Source organism: Balaenoptera musculus, chromosome 2 (assembly GCF_009873245.2).
Source record: "Balaenoptera musculus isolate JJ_BM4_2016_0621 chromosome 2, mBalMus1.pri.v3, whole genome shotgun sequence".
Lineage (NCBI taxonomy): Eukaryota > Metazoa > Chordata > Mammalia > Artiodactyla > Balaenopteridae > Balaenoptera > Balaenoptera musculus.
In genome coordinates, this window is record NC_045786.1 from 84,449,929 (window position 1) to 84,466,635 (window position 16,707).

Sequence of the window (16,707 nt, forward strand, 5' to 3'; positions counted from 1 at the left end):
CTTTCCATAACCTTTGGTAATTTTTGCTGGTTCACCACAAGTTACTGAAAACAGTGACTTAATCAGAGTCACACACAAAGCTGTTGAAAACTTAATTGATTGGGATTGCTGAACAGTTCCTCTCCAGAGATTTCATGTGTCTCTGAAAGGCTTCATGGAGAATAAATCCCTTGCATTGATGTCTAGAGACTGCATTTGTAAAAGAGACAGAAAGGGAAATTATTGACTGAGAAATTGAAAGATGGTGTTTAAATTTAGTATTTTCTTTCCTTTCAAGGAAAGGAAACTTGGAATGTGCAACTGTAACCCAAATGCCAGCTGTCTGGTTGTCCCCAAGTCTTCCAGTCTTTTAGAGTTGCTCTTCATTTTAATAATAAAACACACACACACACACACACACACACACAGCCCTGCCTGAAGCCCTTCTCTGACTTCCTGCAGAAAATCTATCATCCCTTTCCGCCCTGCATTCCCCCAATAATTTCAAGAATTCTTGGGAACTCTGCTTATTCTTAATCTCAGCTCTGCATCAAGCTTAATACTACTGTCTTATTCTTTATCCACTTCAGCCCAAATGCAAACTTTTTTTTTGCTTTTTGCCCCTGCTCCAAAGTGACACTTAAGCAATGTGTGTAGTCAACTTTATTGAAGTTTGGGTAATAGGAGGGAAGCTAAAGCACAGACGGCTCAGTAAACAGATTAAAATGTAATCTATGCAGTGATACTATGTCTGGGCTTTGTTTCAAAATAATTCATCGGGGTTGGGGATGGGGGAATAGGTGGAGACACAGAAGAAACAAAATCAGCTAAGAGCTGATAATTGTTGAAGTTGAGTGATGAGTACATGGGATTCCTCATACTACTAATTCTACTTTTGTACGTGATTGAAATTTGTATAATAGCTATTTGAGACAGTAAGTTCCTTGATCATCCCTGATGCAGGAAATTTCTCTGGCTTGCAGTCCCTTCTCCAATTAGCCTCCTACCACATTTTGGGACCCCCTCCCAGAACTTCTGAGTCTCACTGCCTCTCCTCCTTCTCAGGCTGCCCAAGCAAGCCTTGAGCTCTGGGACACACTGTAATACAGGGGGAGCCCAGCAGAATGGTTTGCTGATTCCCTAAAAATTCAAGAAACCAGTTTTCACCCTAAGAGGAATTTTGCCCTAGCTTTACAGAATAACATCAGGTAAAACTAGCATAACACCTGGAGTGTATAGAATTTTTTAAAAAGTTAGTTCTCTTCCTCTTACTATTTGTATTTTAATTGAAGTCCTGACAATTGATTCTAACAAAAGTTAATATAGATAGTGTATCAGGACAAAGCAGCTAAAAGATGATATTCTATACCTACAAACAAGCCTTGGGGAGAAATAACAAGTAAACTGTGGCAAAAGGGTAATTATTTTTGCCTTTTAACAAAAGATGTTCAATGTAGACGTTGTGTCATACATAAATAAAACGATCTTTAAAAATAATTTTTTTTTTTTTTTTTTGCTACTCAATTATACTGCAGTAGCCAAGTGCTAGGCAGCTATCCCAGTAGGCTCACCAGAGGTGCATGGGAGGCCTGCGGAGTCTGAACCCTGCCCCCAGCCATGAACTTGGTGAGGGGGGGAGGGAGGTGCACCCCTGGCTCCCGGCTCCTGATGGTGATTAACCCAGTCTCTCTCCTATCTTAGCATCAGTTAGCAACCGCTCCTTTCCCTTTGTCTGCTTTGGCCTAGAAAATGAAAGCTTTGCTTAGTGCAGGTCTGAAGTCAGCTGAGACTAACGTTCAAACCCCCAAAAAATGTGTGCTTACAAAAAGAGGAAATGAGGTCATGTAAGGAAAAAGACTTTTCACGCTTTTCACAAAATACATGTACAGGAAGAATAAGAGAATTCACTCTGGATGATTATGCTAATAATGCAAAGGTAGAAACTGTGCCTGTTGTCCCCTTTTAATATTCCCAAGAGGAAGGAAAGGGATTCAGAGATTTGGGGACGGGGAGGGAGCCACTTGCCACAGGCCTCTGAGCAAGGGACTCAAAAAAGTGGACGTGTTACCATTGGCATGTGCCATTGTCCCCAAACACATGCGAGACAATGTCAGCACTCACTTCTGGCTCTAAATTGAAAAAACACTTCCTCTTCTTCTGCCAGCACCATTTTCCCTCCTCCTCACCCCTGGAGTCTGACACAGTTTCCATTCCGAGGAGACCCGGTAATGACTCCAAGGAGACTGGGTAACATATTCCAATGAAAGAGCTGGCAGACAGCGTGAGACAGCACGGGGATAAGTTTAGGCTGACATGAATTAGGAAACATTTTCAAGTTACCCTTTGAAGTTTTTATTGCCTTATCATCAAACGGCTTCTCTTCTTTGGCTGTATATTGATTTTTCTGACTATGAAAAAACGTTTCATCTCTTCTATGATAATCAAACACAGTCTCAGTCAACGGGCACCTTCTTTTTTCTGAACCGTATTATTGCACATTTCATGGAATTATCCTACACTCCCCATCTGACAGGACCCCCATACAGCATTAGTCTCTTTCTAATGTTATTTTCCCTGTCATGCCCAACAATATAATGTTTACATTCCAAACATATAGCTAGCTGCAGGGATCATATCATTATTTGCGTTTGCTCTAGTCAAGGTCTATTTTATGAGAGCTTCCTGTCATTTGTCCTGATCTATGCTACTGTTTGTCAAAACATCACCTCTGAAATTGCCTGCTTCCCTAAGATGCCAGAAAAAAAATATTTCATGTCAACTAAAAATTAAGTCATTATAAATCCCACAGAGGTTTCTAAATGGGGCCACCCTTGGGGTTTTATTTTTCTTTAAGTATAATGCGCTTTCTAATAGTCAAAGTGATTGGACTTGAAGAGTATTTTTGTCATATTTCCCCTCTAGCCCCTGGCACATCAGGAAATAGTCACAAAAAGGTTGCTTCTTTTTAATCTACTTGTACAATGTGTGATGACAGGGCCAACCTCATATTTGGTTCAGTGTTCATACCTGAGTGGAAAGTTGGGTTAACATCTTTCCTGAGTGGAGAAGGGGTATGAGACCCTTAATCAGGAACCTGGAAACTAGCCCTACAACTGCTGTGGTTTGGTTGGTTTCGTGACCCCAAACACATAGCCTCCTTTAGGCTCAGGCAGTTCATTTGTTATCTAACAATGTCTTAGGTCAGCTTGAAAGATGCAGTCCCTGTTTTGTTCTTACAGTTTCTCACTGTCATTTCCATCCATCTTTCCTTTGCCATCCTCTGTGCTCATTAGCTGGCTATTTTGGTGATGGCTTCTTAACCTCATTGTCACAGACATCAGATTAATATCAATTCCTGAAGCTCAGCTCTGGTGATGTTACCCTTTGCCCCAGACTCTTCCATGGCTGGCCATTGCTTCCCTGGTGTTTAGGACCCAACAGAGTGAACCTGCAACCTACAATTCCAGGATACTTACCAGCGATTTTCTATATGTCCTTTACACTCCAGTCTATTTGAACTTTCCTTTTGCCATTTTATGAATATGCCTTGTGTCTTCTTTGTATTTTCAAGGTATATCGCCTACTGCAGAGATTTCTATATTTATCTTACTTCCCCTGCTAGATGGTAACATTCCTGAAGATGATTGTGACCATTTATTGACCAAATATTCTTTGCTATGGACTGTGTGAGATACTTTACATCCATCAACTCTAGATTTTCTAATAATGTAAGGTGGATATTACTATCTTGATTTTTCAGATGGGAAGATAGTGGTTAGATGACATCCTCAAGATCATGTAGCTAGCATGTGACAGCTCATGTCTTAGTTGTTTCACGTATATCATCTAGAAAAACACTAAATTGAATGAATGATGATGCTGGCACTTGTTCAGCACACAGATGCTAGGCAATTACAAGTGTGAATAAATGAATGAATGACGGGATTTTATACCTTAAATTAGCCCCCTAAATTTAGATAATTGCCACCAGGTGGCAGTAGTTCTCCACAGCCATACAGTCTGGTCGCAAGATTCACTAAATGGAATAAGAGAGCTGGAAGGGACCCTGGAGATTATCTGACGCGTTTGCCCTATTTTATGCTAAGAAAATTGAGAATCCGTAAAGTTATTTTATTTACTCAACATCTTTTAGTTAGTGAAAGAGCGGAACTTAAACTTAGGTCTAAAATTCCCAAATCCAGTGTTTTACCGTTAGACCAACTTGTATATTTTTTCTTCAAAACTTATAATTTATAGTAATAATTTTCCCACTGAGTATTAAAATATTCAGTAAAATAGTAAATGTAATCAAAATTAAACAAATATATTTTATCATAAAGTTTTAAGTGTTTCCCTTAACCAAGTAATATAGTTTTCATGTTAAAAGATGTTAAGCTATAGATAATGCAAAAAGGAAAAATACCAGCAATTCCAACAGGCAGAGATAATCATTATTTTGGAATATATTCTCCCAGAGGATTCTTTACTCATCTGTAAAACCCATTTTTTAAAATTAGGATCAAACCAAGACATAATTTAGTAATTTGTTAACTATAATTTCTCTCTATAATCTTACTTTCATAAATAGTTAATTGACATTATCTTTAGGAGACCTCCTGGATCTTAAAAATTCTCCCAAATTAACCACGTTTAGTTGCTAGTAAAGGAAGACCATTTTCAAATTTATTTTTATTTATTTATTTAACATCTTTATTGGAGTATAACTGCTTTACAATGGTGTGTTAGTTTCTGCTTTATAACAAAGTGAATCAGCTTTACGTATACATATATCCCCATATCTCCTCCTTCTTGCGTCTCCCTCCCACCCTCCCTATCCCACCACTCTAGGTGGTCACAAAACACCCAGCTGATCTCCCTGTGCTATGCGGCTGCTTCCCACTAGCTATCTATTTTACATTTGGTAGTGTATATATGTCCATGCCACTCTCTCACTTCATCCCAGCTTACCCTTCCCCCTCCCCATGTCCTCAAGTCCATTCTCTATGTCTGCGTCTTTATTCTTGTCCTGCCCCTAGGTTCTTCAGAACCATTATTTTTTTTCTTTAGATTCCATATATATGTGTTAGCATACGGTATTTGTTTTTATCTTTCTGACTTAACTTCACTCTGTATGACAGACTCTAGGTCCATCCACCTCACTAGAAATAACTCAATTTCGTTTCTTGTTATGGCTGGGCAATATTCCATTGTATATATGTGCCACATCTTCTTTATCCATTCATCTGTTGATGGACACTTAGGTTGCTTCCATGTCCTGGCTATTGTAAATAAAGCTGCAATGAGCATTGTGGTATATGACTCTTTTTGAATTATGGATTGCTCAGGGTATACGGCCAGTAGTGGGATTGTTGGGTCGTATGGTAGTTCTATTTTTAGTTTTTTAAGGACCCTCCATACTGTTCTCCATAGTGGCTGTATCCATTTACATTCCCACCAACAGTGTAGGAGGGTTCCCTTTTCTCCACACCCTCTCCAGCATTTATTGTTTGTAGATATTTTGATGATGGCCATTCTGACTGGTGTGAGGTGATACCTCATTGTAGTTTTGATTTGCATTTCTCTAATGATTAGTGATGTTGAGCATCCTTTCATGTGTTTGTTGGCAATCTGTATATCTTCTTTGGAGAAATGTCTATTTAGGTCTTCTGCCCATTTTTGGATTGGGTTGTTTGTTTTTTTGATATTGAGCTGCATGAGCTGCTTGTATATTTTGGAGATTAATCCTTTGTCAGTTGCTTCGTTTGCAAATATTTTCTCCCATTCTGAGGGTTGCCTTTTCGTCCTGTTTATGGTTTCCTTTGCTGTGCAAAAGCTTTGAAGTTTCATTAGGTCCCATTTGTTTATTTTTGTTTTTATTTCCATTTCTCTGGGAGGTGTGTCAAAAAGGATCTTGCGGGCTTCCCTGGTGGCGCAGTGGTTGAGAATCTGCCTGCCAATGCAGGGGACACGGGTTCGAGCCCTGGTCTGGGAAGATCCCACATGCCGCGGAGCAACTAGGCCCGTGAGCCACAACTACTGAGCCTGCGCGTCTGGAGCCTGTGCTCCACAACAGGAGAGGCCGCAATAGTGAGAGGCCCACGCACCGCGATGAAGAGTGGCCCCCACTTGCCACAACTAGAGAAAGCCCTCGCACAGAAACGAAGACCCAACACAGCCAAGAATAAATAATAAATAAATAATAAATAAGTTAAAAAAAATTTTAAAAAAAATTAAAAAAAAAAAAAAAAAAGGATCTTGCTGTGATGTATGTCATAGAGTGTTCTGCCTATGTTTTCCTCTTCCTAAGAGTTTAATAGTGTCTGGCCTTACATTTAGGTCTTTAATCCATTTGGAGTTTATTTTTGTGTATGGTGTTAGGGACCGTTCTAATTTCATTCTTTTCCATGTAGCTATCCAGTTTTCCCAGCACCACTTATTGAAGAGGCTGTCTTTTCTCCATTGTGTATTGTTGCCTCCTTTATCAAAGATTAGGTGACCATATGTGTGTGGGTTTATCTCAAGGCTTTCTATCTTGTTCCATTTAAATATATTTCTGTTTTTGTGCCAGTACCGTATGGTCTTCATTACTATAGCTTTGTAGTATTGTCTGAAGTCAGGGAGCCTGATTCCTCCAGCTCCGTTTTTCTTTCTCAAGATTGCTTTGGCTATTCGGGGTCTTTTGTGTTTCCAGACAAATTGTGAAAATTTTTGTTCTAGTTCTGTGAAGAATGCCATTGGTAGTTTGATAGGGATTGCATTGAATCTGTAGATTGCTTTGGGTAGTATAGTAATTTTCACACTGTTGATTCTTCCAACCCAAGAACATGGTATATCTCTCCATCTGTTTGTATCATCTTTAATTTCTTTCATCAGTGTCTTATAGTTTTCTGCATACACGTCTTTTGTCTCCTTAGGTAGGTTTACTCCTGGGTATTTTATTCTTTTTGTTGCAATGGTAAATGGGAGTGTTTCCTTAATTTCTCTTTCAGATTTTTCATCATTAGTGTATAGAAATGCAAGGGATTTCTGTGCATTAATTTTGTGTCCTGCTACTTTACCAAATTCATTGATTAGCTCTACTAGTTTTCTGGTAGCATCTTTAGGATTCTCTGTATAGTATCATGTCATCTGCAAACAGTGACAGCTTTATTTCTTCTTTTCCTATTTGGATTCCTTTTATTTCTTTTTCTTCTCAGATTGCTGTGGCTAAAACTTCGAAAACTATCTTGAATAATAGTGGTGAGAGTGGACAACCTTGTCTTGTTCCTGATCTTTGAGGAAATGGTTTCAGTTTTTCACCATTGAGAATGATGTTGGCTCTGGTTTTGTCATATATGGCCTTCATTATGTTGAGGTAAGTTCCCTCTATGCCTGCTTTCTGGAGGGTTTTTATCATAAATGGGTGTTGAATTTTGTTGAAAGCTTTTCTGCATCTATTGACATGATCATATGGTTTTTATCCTTCAATTTGTTAATATGGTGTATCACATTGATTGATTTGCATATATTGAAGAATCCTTGCATTCCTGGGATAAACCCCACTTGATCATGGTGTATGATCCTTTTTTTTTTTTTTTTTTTGATCCTTTTAATGTGCTGTTGGATTCTGTTTGCTAGTATTTTGTTGAGGATTTTTGCATCTATGTTCATCAGTGATATTGGCCTGTAGTTTTCTTTCTTTGTGACATCTTTGTCTGGTTTTGGTATCAGGGTGATGGTGGCCTTGTAGAATGAGTTTGGGAGTGTTCCTCCCTGTGCTATATTTTGGAAGATTTTAAGGAGGATAGGTGTTAGCTCTTCTCTGAACATTTGATCGAATTCGCCTGTGAAGCCATCTGGTCCTGGGCTTTGTTTGTTGGAAGATTTTTAATCACAGTTTCAATTTCAGTGCTTGTGATTGGTCTGTTTATATTTTCTATTTCTTCTTGGTTCAGTCTTGGAAGGTTGTGCTTTTCTAAGAATTTTTCCATTTCTTCCAGGTTGTCCATTTTACTGGCATATAGTTGCTTGTAATAATCTCTCATGATCCTTTGTATTTCTGCAGTGTCAGTTGTTACTTCTTTTTCATTTCTAATTCTATTGATTTGAGTCTTCTCCCTTTTTCTCTTGATGAGTCTGGCTAATGGTTTATCAATTTTGTTTACCTTCCTAAAGAATCAGCTTTTCGTTTTATTGATCTTTGCTATCGTTTCCTTCATTTCTTTTTCATTTATTTCTGATCTGATCTTTATGATTTCTTTCCTTCTGCTAACTTTGGGGGGTTTTTTGTTCTCCTTTCTCTAATTGCTTTAGGTGTAAGGTTAGGTTGTTTATTTGAGATGTTTCTTGTTTCTTGAGGTAGGATTTTATTGCTATAAACCTCCCTCTTAGAACTGCTTTTGCTGCATCCCATTGGTTTTGGGTCATTGTGTTTTCTTTGTCATTTGTTTCTAGGTATTTTTTGATTTCCTCTTTGATTTCTTCAGTGATCTCTTGGTTATTAAGTAATGCATTGTTTAGCCTCCATGTATTTGTATTTTTTACAGATTTTTTCTTATAATTGATATCTAGTCTCATAGCATTGTGGTTGGAAAAGATACTTGATATGATTTCAATTTTCTTAAATTTACCAAGGCTTGATTTGTGACCCAAGATATGATCTATCCTGGAGACTATTCCATGAGCACTTGAGAAGAAAGTGTATTCTGTTGTTTTTGGATGGAATGTCCTATAAATATCAATTAAGTCCATCTTGTTTAATGTATCATTTAAAGCTTGTGTTTCCTTATTTATTTTTATTTTGGATGATCTGTCCATTGGTGAAAGTGGGGTATTAAAGTCCCCTACTATGATTGTGTTACTGTCGATTTCCCCTTTTATGGCTGTTAGCATTTGCTGTATGTATTGAGGTGCTCCTATGTTGGGTGCATAAATATTTACAATTGTTATATCTTCTTGGATTGATCCCTTGATCATTATGTAGTGTCTTTCTTTGTCTCTTGTAATAGTCTTTATTTTAAAGTCCATTTTGTCTGATATGAGAATTGCTTCTCCAGCGTTCTTTGATTTTCATTTGCATGGAATATCTTTTTCCATCCCCTCACTTTCAGTCTGTATGTGTCCCTAGGTCTGAATTGAGTCTCTTGTAGACAGCATATATATGGGTCTTGTTTTTGTATCCATTCAGCCAGTTTATGTCTTTTGGTGGGAGCATTTAATACGTTTACATTTAAGGTAGTTATCAATATGTATGTTCCTATTACCATTTTCTTAATTGTTTTGGGTTTGTTATTGTAGGTCTTTTCCTTCTCTTGTGTTTCCTGCCTAGAGAAGTTCCTTTAGCATGTGTTTTAAAGCTGGTTTGGTGGTGCTGAATTCTCTTAGCTTTTGCTTGTCTGTAAATGTTTTAATTTCTCCGTCACATCTGAATGAGATCCTTGCTGGGTAGAGTAATCTTGGTTGTAGGTTTTTCCCTTTCATCACTTTAGATATGTCCTGCCACTCCCTTCTGGCTTGCAGAATATCTGCTGAAAGATCGGCTGTTAACTTTATGGGGATTCCCTTGTATGTTATTTGTTGTTTTTCCCTTTCTGCTTTTAATATTTTTTCTTTGTATTTAATTTTTGATAGCTTGGTTAATATGTGTCTTCGTGTGTTTCTCTTTGGAATTATCCTGTATGGGACTTTCTGTGCTTCCTGGACTTGATTAACCATTTCCTTTCCCACATTAGGGAAGTTTTCAACTATAATCTCTTCAAATATTTTCTCAGTCCCTTTCTTTTTCTCTTCTTCTTCTGGGTCCCCTATAATTCAAATGTTGGTGTGTTTAATGTTGTCCCAGAGGTCTCTGAGACTGTCCTCAATTCTTCCATTCTTTTTCCTTATTCTGCTCTGCAGTAGTTATTTCCAGTATTTTATCTTCCAGGTCACTTATCTGTTCTTCTGCCTCGGTCATTTTGCTATTGATTCCTTGCAGAGAATTTTTAGTTTCATTTATGGTGTTGTAAGAACACTCACAAAAAGAGAAAAAGGAAAAAAAAAATATATCATTGCTCCCCAAGTCCACCACCTCAATTTTGGGATGGTTCGTTGTCTACTCAGGTATTCCACAGATGCAGGGGACATCAAGTTGATTGTGGAGATTTAATCTGCTGCTCCTGAGGCTGCTGGGAGAGTTTTCCCTTTCTCTTCTTTGTTTGCATAGCTCCTGGGGTTCAGCTTTGGATTTGGCCCCGCCTCTGCATGTAGGTCACGTGCGGGCATCTGTTCTTCACCCAGACAGGATGGGGTTAAAGTAGCAGCTGATTAGGGGGCTCTGGCTCACTCAGGCCGCGGGGAGTGAGGGGCATGGAATGCGGGGTGAGCCTGCAGCGGCAGAGGCCATTATGACGTTGCAGCAGCCTGAGGCGCGCCTTGTGTTCTCCCAGGGAAGTTGTCCCTGGATCACGGCACCCTGGCAGTGGCAGGCTGCACAGGCTCCTGGGACGGGAGGTGTGGAGAGTGACCTGTGCTTGCACACAGGCTTCTTGGTGGCTGCAGCAGCAGCTTTAACGTTTCATGCCCGTCTCTGGTGTCCGCACTGATAGCCATGGTTCGCACTCGTCTCTGGAGCTCGTTTAGGCAGTGCTCTGAATTCCCTCTCCTCGCCCACACCGAAACAGTGGTCTCTTGCCTCTTAGGCAGTTCCAGACTTTTTCCCGGACTCCCTCCCGGCTAGCTGTGGCGCACTAGCCCCCTTCAGGCTGTGTTCATGCAGCCAACCCCAGTCCTCTCCCTGGGAACTGACCTTCGAAGCCCGAGCCTCAGCTCCCAGCCCCCACCCATCTCAGCCAGTGGGTGAGCAGACAAGCCTCTCGGGCTGGTGAGTGCTGTTCAGCACCAATCCTCTGTGTGTGAGTCTCTCTGCTTTGCCCTCTGCACCCCTGTTGCCATGCTCTCCTCCATGCCTCCAAAGCTTCCCCCCCACTACCCACTGTCTCCTCCAGTGAAGGGGCTTCCTAGTGTGTGGAAACTTTTCCTCCTTCACGGCTCCCACCCAGAGGTGCAGGTCCTGTCCCTATTATTTTGTCTTTTTTTTCTTTTTTCTTTTGCCCTACCCAGGTATGTGGGGAGTTTCTTGCCTTTTGGGAAGTCAGGTCTTCTGCCAGCGTTCAGTAGGTGTTCTGTAGTTGTTCCACATGTAGATGTATTTTTGATGTATTTGTGGGGAGCAAGGTGGTCTCTACGTCTTACTCTTCCGCCATCTTGAAGGTCCGACCATTTTTAATATATTTTTCTTCATATACTTCTTGAGAAGATTCCCTCAGTGAAAATTTCAGTTTCATTTATATTTTTCCCTTTTCTCATTCTCTTTTCAGTAAGTAAAAGAGCAATGTCAGGGCTTCCCTGGTGGCGCAGTAGTTGAGAATCCTCCTGCAAATGCAGGGGACACGGGTTTCCTCCCTGGTCTGGGAAGATCCCACATGCCGCTGAGCAACTAAGCCCCGTGCGCTACAACTACTGAGCCTGTGCTCTAGAGCCTGTGAGCCACAACTACGAGCCCGTGTGCTGCAACTACTGAAGCCCACGTGCTTAGAGCCAGTGCTCCGCAAAAAGTGAAGCCACCGCAATGAGAAGCCTGTGCACCGCAACAAAGAGTAGCCCCTGCTCACCGCAACTAGGGAAACCCTGTGCGCAGCAATGAAGACCCAATACAGCCAAACATAAATAAATTTTTAAAAAAAGAGAGCAATGTCAAAACACTGTGTACACAATCCATCCAAATGGAGATGTCTTTCAGCAAAAGGCATTTTACTTTCACTTTTGAGAAATTGTTCCTCCCCACCTCACCTCTCTTCTCAGGATGATGATACAATACTAGAGGGTATTTCTCAGCTAAAAGGATCAGGTCAGTTACAAAAATAGTATATTTTACACTAATGAGCAGAAGATAAAATGGCTCCAAATGCCTAATCAAAGATCACAGTATTACCTTTACTTGAGTGATTACATGCCTCTTAGCGTGGATTTTGCATGTAAAGCTTTCTCTGCGTCCAGGGATGCTCTCTGAATCTATAATTATTACTACAAAAATTATCGTTGAATTTTGGCCCACATGATTTCTGTCCTCTGTAATTGTCAATTCTTGTAACTCAATCTATCACCATTACCTTAAGGGTATATGTAGTAGAGGTTAGCAGTAGGAAAAGAAAGTTGTGAGGGGTGGGGGTTGGGGGGTGTGTGTGTTGGTGTGTTGGTGCTCTCCTAACAAGGACCACTGCTGGAGCTGAAGTGGGGAAAGAAGAGCAAATGAGAAGTTGGATCAAGTGTGATTTGGGGATGGTCAAAGCAAGAGGATCGGGGTAGGTAGGAGCCCTGCTGAGAATGGTCTATATGACAACTTGGACTCAGTACTTATGTAATTATGTTAATATGTCCAAGGTCCATTAACCCCAAACACAAAACTCCAAGTACCTACATATCTCAGCCCTCTAGTCTTCTCATTCTTTCACTGATAAGATGGAAAATGAATTTGAGGAAATAATCATTTGACATCTCCTGCCAGGTGGGATGGAGATGGTCACATGGCAAGAAATACAGTACATTCCCTACATACACACGAGTTCCGTTCTGAGAGCGCGTTCATAAGTCCAATTTGTTCCTACGTCCAACAAAGTTAGCCTAGATACCCAACTAACTAACTAACAATCAGCTATACAGCAGAGGATTGTAATAGGTTTATAATACTTTTCACACAAATAATACATAAAAAACAAACACAAAAAATAAAACATTTTTAATCTTACAGTACAGTACCTTGAAAAATACAGTAGTATAGCACAACAGCTGGCATACAGGGGCTGGCATCGAGTGAACAGGCAAGAAGAGTTACTGATTGGAGGAGGGAGAGGAGGTGGGAGATGGTAGAGCTGAAGGATCGTCAGCAATAGGAGATGGAGGGCAAGATGCAATTTCACTCACGCCTGACGTTGATGGCAGAGGTTCTGGTTCCTTGCTGGATTCAATTCTATCTACCCTCTTGAAAAAACGATCCAGTGGTGTCTGGGTAGTAGCTCTTTTATTCTCATCGTAGATGACACGGTAGCACTGGATTGCATTCTGAACGGCTGCTGCAACCTTTGTGTACCGTTCTGTGTTCAGGTCCTGTGCCTCAAAAACTAACAGTGCCTCCTCAAATAAAGAAAATCCCCTTGCCATTTCCTGCGTCATGAATCTCTTCGGTTCTTCAGTTACTTCTTCTTCCTCTTGTCTCTCTTCATCCCTTCTCTGGGCCTCCAATACCTGGCACTTCTTAGCAGTACCAGCTACATCACCACTGCTTTTATGCTTGCTTCCGGACATCCTGGGCTTGAAATAAAGATACTGTACTACTGTACTCTGTACAGTACTGTAAAGTACACAAAAGCAAACCACTTGTAGAGGATGCACATACGTGACAATGTACGCCAGACACATGAACTAACTTACGTGATTGGACATGCAGATGCATGTTCGCATCTTTGAAAGCCTGCAACTTGAAGGTTCATACGTAGGGGACTTACTGTACTGTGTAGGGAAGGTGCTCTGAAATCCAAATCTTGGGCGTTCCCCCACCTATATCCCCCCATTCATTTAGGCTGCCTGTTTAAACACTAGTATGTAGCTTCCTCTACAGATAGCCACCAAGGGAAATTAACTGAAGGAGCATCAGATTAGTTTGTAGGAGTCTCCCTGATTATTTCTCTTCTGATGAATACAGCACCAAGGACAGGAGTGGATAGTGGGCATCATTAGTGAGTGAGGCAGAACTGTCAAGGGAGAGGAAAACTGCCTAGTTTCTGCCTGGAAAGAAACTGAATGGTAATTGCTATTCAATTTGTAGTTAATTGATAATCAAAGTGCAGCCCTACATGTGAAAATGATGCTTCTCTTTGGTCATCAGTAAAAAACTGGTTTCCTTTGTAGCAGAAAGGAAGACTTGCCCTAATAAAGTGCTGCTTCTTGGTTTTCCTTTGCTACCAACTGAATCTAGCTGACTGAAATAAGGCAAAGCTGAAATGAGCTCAGGAACCAAGCCTCATTAACATAGGGTTTCACTTCCTAGAAAACTGGTCCAGACCACTATTTAGGTGTTTCTATTCTGCAGTTATTCACTATTCCATCCACTTTTGTTTCATACTCTTTTCTAAACGTTGTACTTCATAATAAAACAAAGTAAAAATATTATATTTGAACTTTACATACATAACAGAGAAGATGTCCAATAATCCCAACCCAACAGACTGTATTGTACTCTTTCACATGGCATTTCCTTTTCTTGCTTTTTCCATATGGCATTTGCACTTTCTTTGCTTTTTTCACTGTTTTAGGCAAGTTCCATGAGTCTGCCCTATGCCACTGTTAAGGAAAAACAGCTTTTATCCTTCCTGTGTAGGGAAAAACCTAGTTCTTTCCTAACATCTTTCCTCCCTGTGAGTCTCCTTTACTACTCACAGAAAACACTTCACTTCTGGGCACCAAACGTGTGCAAGCTTTTTCCCACACCAAGCAATTCTCTGACACCAGCTGCATGTTCTACAATTTCTCAATTCTGACACTGTGTACTTGGAGATAGCCTCAGATACTGCAGGTTAAGGGCTCAGTCCCATAAGACTGACCACTCTCCCCCAGCCATCCCTCCCACCACACTCAGACACCAGCTGCAAGCTCAGGTTTTCACCTGTGCTTCTGACCAACTACAGAAGTTCCAAAGACCTCCTCTCCTTGGGGTCGATTAATTTGCTAGAGCAGTTCACAGAACTCAGGAAAACACTAATGTTTACTAGTTTATTATAAAAGGATATAAAAGATACAGGTGAAAATACAGATGGGAGAGGTGCAGAGGGCAAGATACGTGGGAAGGGGCACGGAGCTTCCATAACCTGTCCAGGCGCACCACTCTCCCAGCGCAACCTGTGAGCTCTCTGAGCCCTATTTTTGGGGGGATTTTATAGAGGCTTCATCACGTAGGAACGATCCACGATTACTTCCAATTTCAGCCCTTCTCCCTTCACAAGAGAATGGGGCTGGGGGGGGGGCACGGGGTGGGCACTGAAAATTCCAAGCTTCTGATCATGTCTCGGTCCGTCTTTCCAGTGACCAGCCCTCATTCAGGAGCCATCCGTGTCAGGAACAGAGGTCAAAGACCAATATAGAACAAGAGATGCTCCCAGTGTTCTTATCACCAGGGGGTCAGAGACCAATATCTATTTTCTGTTATCTCACAGCCACTCTCTTCTATAGATTAAATTCACTGATCCTAGCTTCAGTCTCTCAGGTCACATATGACAAGCCTAATTCCCTGAGTCTTTAGACTATAAGAACATCTATTATATCCCTGGGACCTTCTCACCCCCCACCCCATTCCTCCCATCCCAACAAATACACTTCTCCAGACAAAAACCAAAACTTAAGACAAAAAAAAAACTCCACACCAGGTCTCTCATCTATCCCCCATGGATATCATTCTGGTCTCTAATTTTAGAGTAGCTTTAGATCTGAGCATCTTCCTTTAAGTATGGTACCAAGATGGAAACATATTCCGGGTATGAACAAACTAGAGGAAGATTTTCATTAACCATCTCTTCCATTCTATATTCTCTTTACCACTCGAAAGACTGAAGATACTGCAAAGAACATGAGCTTTGAAGCCACAGGACCTGAATTTTAATAGTGGTCATCATTAGCTGAAATGTCTCTGAGCCGATTTTTGTTATCTACAAAAACTGTTTTATCTGTTCTCCCACAGGCATGTTATGAGAAAGAAATGAGCAGTTTGTAAGTGCTTAATATAGTGGACTTAATGTTAACAGTGTAAGCTAAGACCATATCTCTTGGTAGTCACATCATACTCTTTGTTCGTATTCAACTGTTACTATGTATTGGTCAGGGTTCAGAGAACCTGACTGGCTAGTTTAGCAGAAAAGAATTTATTTAAATTTTACTGACTTCAGAAATAACTTATACCATGACCCAGTACAAACATGCACACATAAATATATAATTCAAATAATCTTCACAATTTTACCCATCTGACATGTTGTCCTCTGCAGTTTTTCTATTCAATTTTTTTTTTTAATGCTAGTTATGACCCACTGAGTTGATTTCATGACTCACTAATGAATCGTGACCCATAGTTACATTTCCAGAGTAATGGAAAACACTACACTGCAGGGTATTAAATGGCCTAGAGAATCACTAGAAGGACAGAAAAAAAAACTCTAACCTGTGTTTCCAGGAACTGGGTGGCCAAAAGAGCTGCCAGCTCCAGAAGCATTCCATCTGTATGACCCACACCTGCAAAATGATGCGTTTTGAGTCTCACACTAGTGCATCTGATTGAAAAAATCCTGGTGTAAAGGGGTTTGGGAAATGCAGAAAAGGAAAGCACACCAAAAAGAAGGCTGCAATAGATGTTACTCAAGCTAATTCATGCTGCCGAGACTTACTCAAAGGTGCTTGGTTTGGACAAACCCAGTGGCCTAAGCATACCTCTTTTACATCTATTTATCCCTATTAAATTGTATATTTTCTTGGATGCAGCCTATTCCTGCTACTTCAGTGAGGGAAACTCACATAACTACAGTTTACTTGATAGAATGAAATTCAGAAGAACCAACCAACTGGAAATTCCCAAGTTACATTTCCTTTCACAAACACACCTCTACCCAGTTAACCTGGGGTCTACAAAAAAGGGAGGTTAAAAAAAAAGGAAAAACCTAAAAATAAAAA